Genomic DNA, 15,484 nt, shown 5'->3' with positions numbered 1-15,484 from the left:
AAAAGCTCTTCTCGCCTAACCGAATGTTAAAGCTCTACGGGTGCCTAAACTCCTCCCCTAAATGGCTTTAAGCAAACACTGTAGCCGGTAGACTTTTGTCAGGCCTTGTACATGTCGCCTCCTCGCTGCTGCAGCCCTTGCGCCTTTGGCGTTTGCCACACGTGCCATTATACTCGCTCAGTCTACCTGCCGCTGTTCTGACTCCACGGCTCGTCGCACACTGCACGTTTCACATTTGGCAATGCGCTCTGCAGTTCTGGCAGTGAGCCGGAGACATTTTTCTTTGCTCCGCCATCCTTGCGTTCTTTCCGTTCTGACCACTCGAAGGACCAAGCGATCCCTCGACCTCGCACTCATGTGCATGCAGCCCGCCGCGCAGGCAGTGTGCCTCAATCCGCCCGTGTCCGTTTTTGGCTCCATTTACATAGTACAATACACATTCATACTGATATAGCATAGCATTTTATACGTCCCTTCCACCGCACTACAGAGCGCACTTCATTCTTTGTTTTTGTACTTGGTACAGCGCTCACACGAATATGTGTAACATAAACATGTATGTCACTGTTCGTTCTTGACTTCGACGTCACTCCTAGCTTAACAAATCCTTGTTTTTTGTTGTGATATACTCGTAAATTTTGGAACGCTATTCCCCCAGTCTACCTGTAAATCATGTTTGCCTGCAACTGTCCTTTAAATTAAAGAAATCTATTTATATCTGCCAGCAGATCAGCCCAATTGTTACAGTGCACTCATGTCGGCTTCTTCAAATTTCCAGGTCGTTTTTGTTCGTTTCTGGAAAGCTTGGTGCGCATGAACCGCCGTCACCTCCGGCGAGACATTCCCAAGAAAGAAGCCACACGCGGGACCACCCGCTCTATCACCAGTCATCGAGTCATCACCAGCAAGATGCAGAGTAGTAAGCTGGCACAGCCCCTTTTGTCCCAAGCGCCAGCCACGGTGTCCTTGGCGAATGCCAGCAGACCAGGCAGCAAGCTGTCTTCGGGATCCATTCAGAGGCAAGAATCTCGGTCTACTCTTAGGAAGCTTTAAGGGGTACAGACACAAAATTTAGTACGCACACAAACGATATTTTTTGTTTCATGGCGAATTCCTTCTAACAAGTTCCTGTCGAAGGCATTGAGTCGAACATAATTTATTACGATATTAAACGTTGTCTGAGGAGCCGCTCGGCATATGGACCTGAATGAAGTGAAGTCATGGTCCACTTGCCCCCAATTATTGTGACGTAACCAAACCCAGTGGTTGTTCGCTGGAATGAGCAGCGCTTGCCGTCGACGGTGTTGGCCGGTCGACCGTCACGTCAATGTTCATTTCAGCGCTGGCGCCGACCAAGTCCGACACTGCCGGAGCAAAATCGTTCGTAATTATTAATGCTTCGCTTATGTTTAAAACTAATTTTCATGATAACTGGGCCCAAAGACCTTTATCAAAGGGAAAATGCGGATGCCACCGCAACTCTGTACCCCTTTCAGCACCCATTTAATCTCGGTGTGCCTGCAGGGTCCAACCGCCGAGCTATTGTGATAACGTAAGGACAACGTGGGCTTCCTTGATTTGAGACACGTCGGCGGCCAGAGCACAGCGCACAGGAAGGATAGCTTACTGGAATCCACACTTCATCTGACTATTTCCTGCAGTAGCCAGCGCACGCGACGGCTACCACAAGTGAGCTATTCTCACGTGCTCATGAGCCAACCACAGTGTACATAGTCTGGAGGTGCATGGTCGCCTCCAGATCATAGGTTCTACCCGTTGTGAGTCGGCGGAGGCGACATGGCTTGAGGAGCCCAGCGTGCACTGCATTCCTTAACGACTTGCCAGGAAGTTCAGACGCAAAAACGGCGACGAATCTGGTATTGCCTATCGACCTTTTAAATGCAGGCGGAATTTAAGCGACTTGACATTCTCGACGAGGGCGTGCTGTGGAACCCGACTCCCGGATTTTGTCACATCTCGTAAATAACGCAGTACAGCCAGCCATGGTTCTGTCCTGTTGACAGCTGAAGAAACGCAGGTCTTAGAGTGAGCGGGTATTTGCGAATTTGATGCTTTGGGATGGCGTGCTCTGAACTATTTAGCTTAGCGCTGGTTTCACTTGGAAAGTGCGCCACTGTGATTTCGGCATTTGCTATAGTCGTGCAAAGCATCTCTATGCGGTGCTGGATATATACAATGTTGCCGGTAAAGCGTTACAAGTAACGGAGTTACCGGTAACGTGTTACTGTTTCCGGCAACTTAGTAACGTACTCGTTACCACTTCGTAACTCTAACGGGTAACGTCCTTCCGTTAACATATTTTGGTAACGTGAGGTGTCACGTTACCAGTTACTGTTTGCTCCAATTGTCACCCACTCCACCCCCCCTTTTTTTCTTTAAAAGCGCAGAGCACGAAAAATAATGTTGTAAATAAACGACACGTATAGGTGCTCTCGACGACCCTTGTTGCGGCTCGAATGCATGCCAGAAAACACCTGCCCTTGACGACGCAGCAACTAAAAAAAGGGCGTCTCCATCTCAAACGCCAAATGCCCTGGTTCGATTCGGGGCATCGGCACAGGCTTGCTTTTCTTTTATTCAGTGAGTGTGCGGGGTTTTCAGTGGCTCCCATAGATCCCGCCACCTGGATACGTTGGTTAGCGTTTAAGCGCAGGCTCTGTTGCGTTTATACTCCGGCGTAACGCGCGCGCGCACGCTGCACGGCGACGTCACGTCGGCAAAAGCGAGACCCTCTATATCCAACTGCGCTTGACTGCCGACGCGTTCGGCGGCTTTGGCGCATTTTGACCGCAATGGCGGAGACTTGGAGCGTCTTTATTTCGCGCCGAGTGCGCAAGCTGCTGCCACCCCGGTTCGGCTCCGCGGCGAGGCGCGCGTTGTGATGTCATGTGCTTTCTGGGAGCACCGCGATGGCGAAATCGCAAGTTCGCGGCCAGTAAAGTTTTCGCTTTAAAAGGACAGAATACCCATCAAGCACGCAACACGTGCATGAACATTCATTCACACAATTGCCTTCAACAACCTCCGCTTCCCAAACCACTCACACGCACACAACTCTCTAAAGAGTGGAAGCATGCGGAGCATTTGGAATATCACATTTTTCAGAATTACCTTAAAATGGTTCATAGTGCAGCGAGATTTTCTTTGTGAAGATAGAAATATCGATGTGTTATTTTGTGCATAATGTCACATTCAAAAAATGGCTTCACCATGCGCCACTATAACATTGCTAAGCTCCGGCAGATTTGTGCAAAATAATAGTTAAATCAAAATTTCGCGTGAAATCGTTGTTTTGAGCTAGACGCTTTATGTGAAATGTGAGCTTTATAAAATTCTTATCGGTTCACAAGGCGAAGTCTAATTAAAGTTAGTGGCCATGAAGTAACGGCAAAGTAACGTGCGGTGCTTTTTTCAGGTAGTGGTAGCGCGTTCCTTTTATTTTAGATTAGCGATTTACGTATTTAGTTACATTTTTTCAGTAACGCCTGCAAAATTGGTTATATATACCGGGGTTCGCGTGTCCCTTTTACTTGGCGTTGTTCTGGGAGCATTGTACGTGAATTGATCGCGTTAGAACTGGATTTCAACTGGCTTGATAGTGTCGTTCATCAAGGTATCCAGGCTGCTTGCAATTCGTAAATAATGGGTGGCTTCTCACAACTTATTTCAAAAATTTTCCACAAAGAAAACTGCTGTCCATACATAAGGTCTAGTTACGCAAAATAGCCAGCTGCCAATCATTGCCAGATTGCATAGTGAGTGTGAATTCTCGTCCTTGGAAACCAGTAATAAAAGAACCAAATATGCAGAAAAAGTTTGCAGAGTGAACTAGGCAAGGAAGAAGTCCTGAACCTGTTCAAACTGCCCATTATTGCAAACACACATAACGGCGCAGCAACGAATAGCTCTCGTTCAGTCTGTACTTCTCTCTTCGAGCGTGGCTAACGCACTTTTTAAGGTGTGTTCAGGGACCCCGGATCAGGGGGGGCAGCCTCTCCCCCCGCCAACATTTTTCCAGGGGGAGCGGAATCCTCAGGATCGCATTTAATATATTCTACGGTGCACCTTTAACAGGCATTTTTAGCCGCTCATGCCACGTTGAGTTTCTTAATGGATCTCAAGTGAGAACGTACAGTACACGCGCTGCCGGCCTCGGGCAATCGGCAGAGCCCCAACATCTGGCAGCTGCTGAAAGGTTCTACACTCACGGCTTGCAGGCCCTTTTTCAGCCAGATGTAATTAAGGAGCAAAGCATCGTCCGTTTCGAAAGCAGAACTCTTTCTGGCACCTTACAGACGGGGCCAAAGCGCTGCGGCGTCTGCAGCAACACACATTTCTTGCTGCAGGTACACACGTTCGACAAGGAAGCTGAACCGTGCATTGCCGCTGCTAGCGCGGCACACGACACCCCGCTCTGCGGCTGCGGCTCCAGTGGGTACAACGGACGGACGTGATGTGGCGGCACCTGGCTCCAACTGGGTCGCGTCTAGGGCCGCTGATTTGCGTAGACGTTCCTGCTCTCCTTCTCCCGGTAAGTGGACATTCTCGAAATGGGTTGCACACCTAGGGCTGCTTGCTTTCATTTCTCTTAATGGATCATACAAGGACAATTTATATTTACCGTAACTTTTATGGCTGTTCATAGCATATTTAAACGTGACTTCTGAGCGTTATAATGAGGCTTCACACAAAAGGCGATGTTTTTTTTTCTTATACACTATGCCAGCACTTTGTGATGATTGTTATTATGCGTTGTTACACTTTTTTCTGTGTGCATAGGAAACTGGACCCAATGAAACGCGGAATGTTGGATATATACTGTTTAATGAAGACAAATTCACCATCAGATGGTAACAATCTTGATCAGTAGGCTGGACTGTAACATTATTATTCATCAGAATTATTGAAGATCTGCTGTCTGTCTTCCATTGTAGGTCATCATTCACTTTTTTGTTGGCTCATTGGGAATCGTCGTTGGGTGCATCAGTGGGTTTGCGTTGACAGTTTCAACCGCTTGTGGTACCCGCACTGTACGCTTAATTAAAAGAGTATAGACGCCATAATTGTTGCTTGCGTATTTTCTTCTGTGAAATTATTGCTGAGACATTAATGTACATGGTAATGTAATGTACATTAATGTAATGTACATTAATACCCTTATAATAACTTACATTAGGGGCCACAGACGAATTTTTTCGGCATGAGGCGCGTGTAGGGTTACTTGACGGCGGAACGAACCACTGGCCCGTCAACGCAACGGTTTGATCGAACAGACCCTTTTCCCAAGCACCTCACTCCAGGACAGCCAAGCACCAAGATGGGGGAAATCTTATACGCAATAGAAAACCGGCGGGTACCCGGCAGCACAAGGTATCGAACCCAGCACCTCCCGAACGCGACGCGAATACCCAATCAAAAAGCCACGCTTCTGTTCACTCGGTTTATGTGGTATTTTCTTTCGATGGCTATATAAATTACTTTTGAGTTTCTTGATGCTGTTTTTATTTTGGTTTCATTAAGTTAGCAAGGTCTTTGACGTGACAGGTAGTTTATGTCCTGTGAGGCATAAGAAAACTGCAACATAATCGCTGATACGCGGTTTCAAGTCACTGCACCGGTATGCAAAAGATTGAAATAGTTGCAAAACACCTTTGGCACAGCCACTGGGGTCCAATGCAAAACGTTGTATTTAGTTTTGCCGAAATAAAGAAAATTTATTATACCCTCAGTTCCAGTACGTCATTACAGAGGGGAGTGGTTACAAAAATGAAATCAATTTAACAAATGGAGGTAATGAAACAGACAACGTTTATGTATTGGGTTATTTTTTTAATAATTTAAGTTTAGGACTGGTCGTAGACGACGGCGCTTCGTGCAGGCAACTGGAGAGTGGTGTGTATGGTCTGATCAACGTGAGGGGCAAGGGGGCATATAATAGAATGCGAGGTCCCACCTGCGGTCTTGCACCATGGGGCCTTTTTGAAATGTATTTCTTGTGTAACTTAATTGTTCTTAATTTTTCACTAAACTTTCACCTTCAACATTCCGACCTACTTTATAGGGCGTGTCCTCGGAGCAAGCCGTCGTGGACCGGTCGGCCGAACAACGAGCTGTGCTTCGGCAGAAGAGAGCTACTGCGCGGGCTCGGCCACTCGTGGCGCTGGCACGCAGCCGCACTCGCGACCTGGCATTGGCGTCGCAACGGGACCGGGAACAAGCTCTGGCGTGGGCCAAAGTGCCCGCGTGCGTGCCATCCGACTCCCGACACCGGCCACTCTCCGAGACTTGGTTAGTGCTCTGGGCATTCTGTGGGATCTTCTTCCTCCATATTAATTGTGACAGCTGTGGGGTTGATTGGGGAGGGATAAATACGTTATTCGCACTTAATCGCGACTGACGTAGTTCAAAGCCGCCCGGACCCCACCCGGTGGTCGCGTACACTACAGAAAGCACGCCGACCACGGCGAGCCTTGCTCTGAGGGAACAAAGGAACGACGCTCTGCCTGACACAAACAGGTATTTATTGCTACGGCAACAATAACGCCAGCTAGCAACAAGATACGATAACGAATAGAGCTCGTCCGACTCACCAGCGAGGTTCCGAGCGAATGTTCGCCCGCGCTATTGCAAGGGATATGCTCCGAGGCTGGGCGGGACGAGATACGGGAGCCAGTGTTCCCACCGCTTCCCCACCGCGCTGGAGAAGAGCGGAGCCGCGAGCGACACGTCCGCTCGCGCAGACGATCCCAGCCGAACTGTCTTCTGCCCTCTCCCGCATGCGAGCAGGCCCTCGCGCTGCGACTCACTCGCCCTCTCTCGTTAGTTATGGCAACAAGAGAATGTGCTCCTCCTCGAGGCGAGGCTGCTGCATCGCTGGAAAGTCTACACAGGGGACTGCAGGGCAGATCACCTCATCCCCCAACCTGAAACAGACCCACGCGCCTGAAAGGACATGATATGGAGGAGTCTCCTGGTCTTCATGCAGTTGAGGCAGGTTTTGCAGCGGAGGTCACGCTGTCAGCGTCCACGCAGACATCCGCGGTGTTCCGAAGGCGGCGTGATGGTCTCCGCTGGGACGAGTGGTATGGCCCGCGGACTACCGTGTCCGCAGGCCCGCGAATAGAAGGCCGGTGGGAAAACTGCAGGCCAGGATTCTGCAGTAGTCGCCAGAGCAGCAGCAGCCGGATGTGACTGCTGACTGGTCTCGCCACAGCTGCCCCGGATGGATCCGGCGAACAGGATACAGGCCGCTCCGTCGCAGCAGGTGACAACGAGACGACGTGCACCGGACAGCAAGCCTGGGTGGCTCCACCGGATCTGCAAAATTACAGAAAACGCTCTCGGCTTGCCATTAACGTAGGTTACGGGAGGGGAAACGGTATCTACAAAGGCCTTGTGGCACACTGTCTAACTCGCTAGCAAAACGTGTCGGGTGGCTGTGCAAACGCAAAGTTCGAGTGAACAAAGCCCTTTCTTGAATTGAACGAGACTGCTCAGTTCGTGCGAGGTTACAAAAAAACGGGCGGGCAGCAAAGTGTGCCCCCTCTCAACACCACGGTCCGGTGGTCGTTCCTCTTCTGATGTGGTGCAAGCAGCTCCGAAAAGCATCAGGCCTGACTACCGCTGACAACGACCGTGACCACAACAAAGACCCGAAACGGATTACGAGCGCGCAGCCGCGAGAAGACGTCAGCCTGTGGGGTAGTCCTACCCCGCTCACTGCACAAAGCAGCTTCTGAGGGGTCGGCGCCCACCCTATCGGACGGAGTCGAGGCGCCCGGTGCCGAGCTTAAATACCAACGAGCTCGTAGCGGCACCCGCGGCCCCAGGCCACCCGGTTCCCAGAGCCGCTACTCCCAGAGTCGAAAAAAGAGACAGCAGAGAAAATATATACAGAAACTCGGACCAACCGCTTCCGTACTCACTCGCTTCGGGCTCGGCAACTCCGCGGGTACTAGGCCTCGCGCTTCCTCGATGTGGACCAAGCGATTCTTCCGAAAAAATTCCAGGAAAACTTGATGAAAAACGTGCTGAGCATGTTGAAAACTTCCAACATACTGCAGCGCAATACACCTCGCTCTCAAGAAAGCATGCCGCAGGGCGTAGCGCTCAAAATTCACTCTAGGTTTAGCAGTTTCCATGTCGGGAGAAAGAGCGTTCTTCGAACCGAACCGACAGCCATGCAAAGTTCACAGACCAGGCCCCACGTTGGGCGCCAGATGTGGGGTTGATTGGGGAGAGATAAATACGTTCTTCGCACTTAATCGCGGCGGACACAGTTCAAACCGCCTGGACCCCACCCGGTGGTCGCGTACGCTGCGAACGCACGCGGACCACGGCGGGCCTTGCTCCGAGGGAACAAATAAACGACACTCTGGATGACAAAAAGAGGTATTTATTGCTACAGCAACAGTAATGCCAGCTAGCAACAAGATACGCTAATGAATCGAGGTCGTCCGACTCACCAGCAAGGTTCCGCGGGAATGATCGCCTGAGCTAGGGCAAGGTATATACTCCGAGGCCGGATGGGACGATATACGGGAGCCAGTCTTCCCGTCGCTTCCTCACCGGCTGGCGAAGAGCGGAGCCGCGAGCGACACGTCCACTCGCGCCGACGATCCTAGCTGAACCGCCTTCTGCCCTTTCCCGCGTGCGAGCAGGCTCTCGCGCTCCGAGGCTGGCGCAGTCCCTCCTTAATTAAGGTAACTAACAAGGGAGCGTGCTCCTTCCCGAGGCGAGGATGCTGCTGCACGGTGCATCACGGGAAAGTCTACACAGGGGACTGCAGGGCAGATCCCCACACAGCAAACGAGAACTGCTAAGAGCTGCTGCGTTGCAGCTCGCCGGTGTCTTTCTCGACGTTTTAGCTCTAGCTATCGAAAAAAACACTCACAGAAAGGTTACACATACAAAATGTGAGGGACCAGAAGTAACGCAGTCGTTTGCAAGAAAAGAGTCACCTAACACTGCTTTATAACCAGATATTTAGACAAAAACGCTCTACGTTTTGGCAGCAGCAATACATACGGTTTGAAAAATGATGTACTTCTTAAAATGAGGCGGGATCCAATGGTGTAAAAAAACTTCATACAATGTCCCAAAACAAGGCCCGGCACATGAACGACAGGTGTATTGAATGAACACTTCTCAACCCAACCATTTACAATGTTTAAGCTCCAGAAAAAAAACGCAAAGAATTAATTACACCAGATTGTTCAGCTGGTGGAGTTGATTCTGATGCATAATGAAGAAGCAGCCCAGAAATACGATGAAGGAGAGAAGGGGCATGACACGGGTGCTGACTATCAACACCTGGATTGATTGCAGGAATGCCATACATAGGCCTCAACATAAACAACGGAAGGAATGAATTAAACCACTATTAGCAGTCACCAAGTCGCCGAGTATTTCAGCTCGCAAGATGGCAGGTTGACGCATATATATTGTCGTATACGCTAAATGAAGAGACCCCTGTCCGACGCGTGCCAATCCACGCCAAACTGCATGCGGGCGTGGCCTGACGAAGCACTCCTGTTGTCAAGATCCACGCAGCCCGCTCGCTGCATCTCTGTGCTCGTGATCGACGCCAGCCGGTGCGCCAGCCTCGACACCAGGATGGCTTCATCAGGCTGCACTAGCATTCATTTTGGAATGCATCGGCACGGGTTGGCTGGGGCATCTTCATTAATGCGCCAGCATTGAAGGTCCTATGTCGCAGAAAAAGCGATGCCGTCGTTGCCGTGGTCGAGAAAGGCTTAATGGACGGAGTTGTGACGCCGCAGCAATATTACCTCCCACGGGTAATTCGAACACGGCAGTGCAACCACACTCTTTCTTCCCGTATAAAATTCACGCTGCTTCGTCTACGCGCAGAACCTGCAAGCTGTGAAGGAGTTCAATTGTTGCTAGCGTGATCTTATTGGTCGCAAACGTCTGAAGCGTGCACGTTTATGTATTCAAAGTAAAGTAACTTCGGGGAAAAATGAATTGATATGAATAAGGTGGGATTTGAACCTCTACCTAGCTTGGAATGCGAGACGAGCAGGCTACCCCTACCGGGCCGCAAACGCTCGACGGTTTAAGCGGGATAGAGGTGGGCCTGATGAATTCGTTGTGGTCTTTGACTTTATGTGGTGTCATAAGGACATGTACTCATGTATGTATAGGTAATTATGAGTAAGATTATTTTCTATTAGGTAATTCAACCACATTAATTCGATTTTTGAGATGCTTTATTGTACTTGAACAGTTTGATGCGTGAGTATGTGTGATGTATCGATGTGAGCGGTACGATTCTGGCATCACTAATCTAGGAAAGAAGGAGAGGTATACAAAGGCGTCACGAGGCTGACGGCTGTGCCGCCACGTGGTGATGCGATACTTCTTGACATTAGGTCTCGTCTGACTGTCGTGGCTTCGTTTCGGGTTTGGATTGGGCTGTAATTTCTGCTACACTCAAAAGAAAAAGAAGTAAGCATCTGTTGGAATGTTTGCATCCGCCGTTTGCATATGTTCCTGCTCGATCCGCTGAACGGATCAAATAGTGCATTCAGAAAAATACTCGAAATGAATCAAGTATGTTTTCAAGTTTTGAATACTTGTCTAATAACAGACGCTAACGTCGGTGAAGGCTGGACGTGGATTGTTTCCACAACAGGGTGCACTCCGGCGCTGCACAGCATGCTGCCGCAGTCGATATGCTCGGGGTGGGAAGTTTTGGCGGCTCGACGCGGTCTCTTCAGGTGGGCTTCGTTCATGACAATTCATACGTGGCCTCGAAGGTTGAGCGATGCGGCATGTCGCGGGCAGAGTTTGTAAGCCCTGCCTTAGGTCTGGCATTCCATGACTAACACGTCGTTCTCGCCCTTCTCATGCAGTGAGATGTGGCATTTGTTTATTCCCTGTCGTAAACAGTAGCAAACTGAATTTTTTCATACACAGGACGGTGATGGTCACATATCTATTACGCTGACTTCATGACACGTACTCCTTTGTAGAGATGAGTGCCGCGTACTTTGACAGGTATATTTATAAAACTCTAAAGTTACAGCGCGCTACGGCAGCGCCACCGCTAGCGCTTCGCTTTGACACACAATAATTGGTTTCGCACGAGTTTTCACGCAAGTACCGGACATTCGTGAAAGATTTCATTCGTATTCTATTTGAATTCCTATATGATTCGTATTCGATTATATTTTGAAAGAACTATTCGCACACACCACGTTCACTTGTCATTTCTCTAAAACATGCCCTGGATTGATTGCAGGAATGCCATGCATATAACCTCAACATAAACAACGAAGGGAACGAATAAAACCCCTATCAGCAGTCACCAAGTCGCCGAGTATATCAGCTCGCAAGATAGCACGTCGACGCATGTATACTGTCGAATACGCAAAATGAAGAGACCCCTGTCCAGTGCGTCAGTCCACGTTAGCCAGCTGATGCTCAAGAGCTCTCTTCGTTTGCGCAGCTCGTCGTGCCCTCGTCATCCGGACCTGCGACGCCGACGCTGGGGTCCGCGAAAGCACCTCCCGAGCTACACCTGAACTTCCAGCCGCAGTCTTTCGGCTCTTCATGACATGCCAGGCAGCGGTCGGCGCGTAGCTCTTCTGGTGTTGCATGGTGCTGTACAGGTGCAGGACCACTCGGCACTGTCCGTCGACGAGCTGCGCCACGGTGATGTGCATGGTCAGCACAGCTGCGTGAAATTTAACGTAGGTTAATTGTTTTTAGGTGTTTCTAGGAAAAACACGTATAATTCGACATATGATTGGTGTGGGGTGTGGATTCACTTTAGGAATCCAAAGAATAAAATAACAAAGATTTGATTCGTCACTCCTGTAGTCGTGAAATTTTTTTATGACCAGGCGAAGTTGTCGTGGTCCCGTTATCGCACTTCATTTAATACCGTAGTCTAAATCGGATCTTCGTATTGTTGACCTGTCGCTCCAGTTCATTCCGTTCTTTCCGTCGTCCGTAGCCTCACTTCGAAAGGAAAACTACCGATATCTGCAGTCCCTTACTTTCGTCAAACTTCACCGAGCATCAAGTCGGAAGCTATAAACTACTTTCCATAAACAGTTTTGCATTTTTGCGTCTCACATGCTGCCCTGGCAACGAAAAGTTCATGGCTGCGTCTTATTCGTATATGTGTGATGTTTAAGCTGTTATCACTAACTAAATCAGGTGTCATAAGAAACTCTATTCTGTGTGTGTTTTCTTTTTTGCGACCTGCTTTATTCTTGTACAAATCAATACATTGATCCCACATCCACGGAATTTTCGAAAACAACACGACCATGTCAATAAAACCAGGCGGAGCATGAAATTTTTTCAGAGGAGAAAAAAAGACTGGCTCTACAATGGAAGAGTATGAAATCAACTGATGTGTCAAACAACACATGCCCGCCACTTCAAACGGTAAGATGTGGCTTTCCTGAAGCCTCGCGTTCAAGTGAATGTACTGATAAAGTATGGCGGCTAATCCGAGACTTTATCTCCGCGGAGCGCAAGCAGCCGCGCCCTTTGGGACAGGCCACTGGGCGATGTGCACTACGCGTACATATACCCTTCACGCGCATTCCGTGTGACACAAGGATTCCCCTGCGACAGAATGTTTATCATCTTGTTGGCTGCGTGGAAATTGGCACTGGAAATAGCCTGCGTCGTAATAGCTGAGCAGCTCTCCGTTTCTGCTCAGGTGTCAAGTAAAACACGGAGTGACAAGTTCGCCATTCTATATTAGTACACCGTTGAACTCAATCATCCTTTTCTCATATGTATTGCGACATATTTACAAGTTAAACGGATTTGAACTTGCCGCTCTAGTGTCCTTGTTGGTAGTTATAAAAATACTTTGGTGACACGACTTATTGGATTGCAGTATTTTATCTATTTTCTGTGCAGTTTTTAACGTACAATTTGATTGTAGAGGTAAAATATGGGCTCTCTGAAAAAGTGGCTTGCTAGGGCAACTGTTTTTGAAATATGTGATGATTCTTAGGGCTCTCTTTTGTAGTTGGACTGTGGGTTCCAGATATGTGGGGTATGTGTTGCTCCAAGATTCTATGTAGTAACTTAACTATGTATAAAAGCAAAAGATAGTATGCGTAGAATCAAGTAATCAAAACATCCTCGCGCTTTCAAGAGAATGTGACATCCATATGCAAGTTTTCAACAAACTTTTTTTGTGTGATTTCTCCAGTGCATGTCAGAATCAAAATGCGCACCAAGGTACTTAAAACTTGTTACATTTTGTATCGGCTAATTGTTTACATGCCAGGTGATTTCGTTGTAGTTTAAATTTTTTTCCCCTTGAGCTGAGGACAGTGTATTTTGTTTTCTGGGTATTAACAGTTAGCTGGTTGGTAGTAAACCACTTTAAGACCGTAACTAGGTCTTTGTTTACTATGCTGTTTAGTTCTCCTATTGAGTCTCCTATAAATACTAACGCTGTGTCATCAGCGTACAATAATGGTTGGGAATATTTTAAGGTTGACGGAAAGTCATTTACGTATAGCGAAAAAAGTTCGGTCCCAGTACTGAGCCCTGTGGCACCCAAGCCAGCACGGCCTGCGGTTTAGAGATCAAGTTATTCATTACAACCTGCTGTTCGCGGTTGGTGAGATAACTGTTAAATAACTGTGCTATATTCCCTCTAAAACCGCAGTTGGTTCTTGGGTTAGTGAACACTCAATCGCGCTTTGAGCTACACTCGCAAGGAGTTTGCTTGTGAGGCCTGCATTATGCTTCGTTATGAATCCTCAGCGACCGTAACCTAGGAATGGCTTTGCGTCCACAATTCTCCCAAACTTTATACTTCTACCAGGTATTTCAGGGAAGACAAAAATTTCCAAAAATAGGCATTTTGGAGTAAAAATTGGGTTTTCCGGCGTACTATTCCCAATGTTGCAGGATATCAGAAAACCGGTGAAACATCTTAAGTAGTAAGGTGTCTAAATAATTTTTAATAATTATCTTTTTAAGTTATAGAGTTACGCGCCTAGTTTCGATTAGAGACTTGTAGCAGTTCGTTAGTATAGCCATGCCAGTTTTTAGAATTTCAAAAACGCAATTATCCTTGGCGCTGTTGCAGGAAACATTTGGCGTTTTTAACCCATCACCTGCAAAGGAAAGGTGGCTTTGCCTGCATGCTTTCAGAAAGCGCATGTACTTTGGCAGGATGTAGCCAAATTTTGTTGAGCCATAGCGCAGAGAATAATCGCGTTTTCGAAATTCTAAAAAAAATGAATGGCTAGACTAACGAGCAGCTACATATCTCTAATCCTAACTAGGTGCATATCTCTACTAGTTAAAAAGAAAATTATTTACCTTAGTTAAGCAGCTTAGTACTTAAAACGATTCAATGGTTTTTTGTTGTCCGCCAACCCTCGTAATACTTGTGGCAATACCGCTCCTCATGTGCACGTGTACTCATGTGGTGCTCGGCAGGTGCGTGACGTACTCCGTGTCTGCGTATATACTTGTCGTGAAAATAAAGCGGGGTGTTTTATCATTTGGCGTTCGCCAGGAGGGAGAGGGACGCAGGAGTCATTATCGAGGTGTCATCCAGCAAGAAACCACATTGTGTCGGAAGTCGCTGTCCAAAATATAGTGTACCCACTGTAGATATCGCTGCCTGTTGCCGGCCGCCAGCATCATTGTATACCAGCCGGATAGCAGCAATGAAAAATGTCACAGGAAACGAATGTTTCTTCAAAGCTTTTTTATTGCAGCCACCAGCGAGCTTCATCTTTAACAAGACGTCCGAATGGCCGGCGTGGATACAAGAATTCGATTACTACCGATTTGCCTCAGGACTTTATGAGCGAGCTCAAGAGGCTCAGGTGCGTACGTTGCTGTATACGATGGGACGACAGGCACGCACCATTTTCAAGACTTTCAGCTTGTGAGAGGAAGACTCGAAGAAATACGACGTTGTGAAGAAACAGTTCGATACCGATTTTGTCGCCACACGAAACTTGGCCTACGAAAGCGGGTGCTTCCATCGCCGCCACCAAGATCCAGGCGAACATGTTATTACATACGCTGGCCGATAGATGTGACTACGGGGAGATAAAAAAGCGGATTATTCTTTATCGACCGTTTCGTAGTTGGACTTCGAGACGCAAAGTTGCCCGAAGCTTATCGAATGGATGCGATGCTGGGACAGGCTGGTTGCTCACTGGTGCAGTCAGTTTATTTTTCCGAACTCGACGCGAACTCTGGTTTCAACCAAGTGAGGTTAGCAAGGAACTGTGAACTGCTCACAACATTCAATACTCTTTTTGGCCGTTATTGCTGTGAGAGGCTGCCATTTGGCGTAACTTTGGCTCCGGAGTATTTTCAAAGACAAATGTGTGATATTCTTGATGGAATTCCGGGGGTCATGAACTTAAAGGGCAAGTGAAGAGGTTTAAGAATTCGATGAGTTTTAACCAGCTGAATGTTTGGAACTTGT

The sequence above is a fragment of the Amblyomma americanum genome, chromosome 1, assembly GCF_052857255.1.
Source record: "Amblyomma americanum isolate KBUSLIRL-KWMA chromosome 1, ASM5285725v1, whole genome shotgun sequence".
NCBI classification, from domain to species: domain Eukaryota; kingdom Metazoa; phylum Arthropoda; class Arachnida; order Ixodida; family Ixodidae; genus Amblyomma; species Amblyomma americanum.
This window is presented reverse-complemented; position numbering follows the sequence as displayed.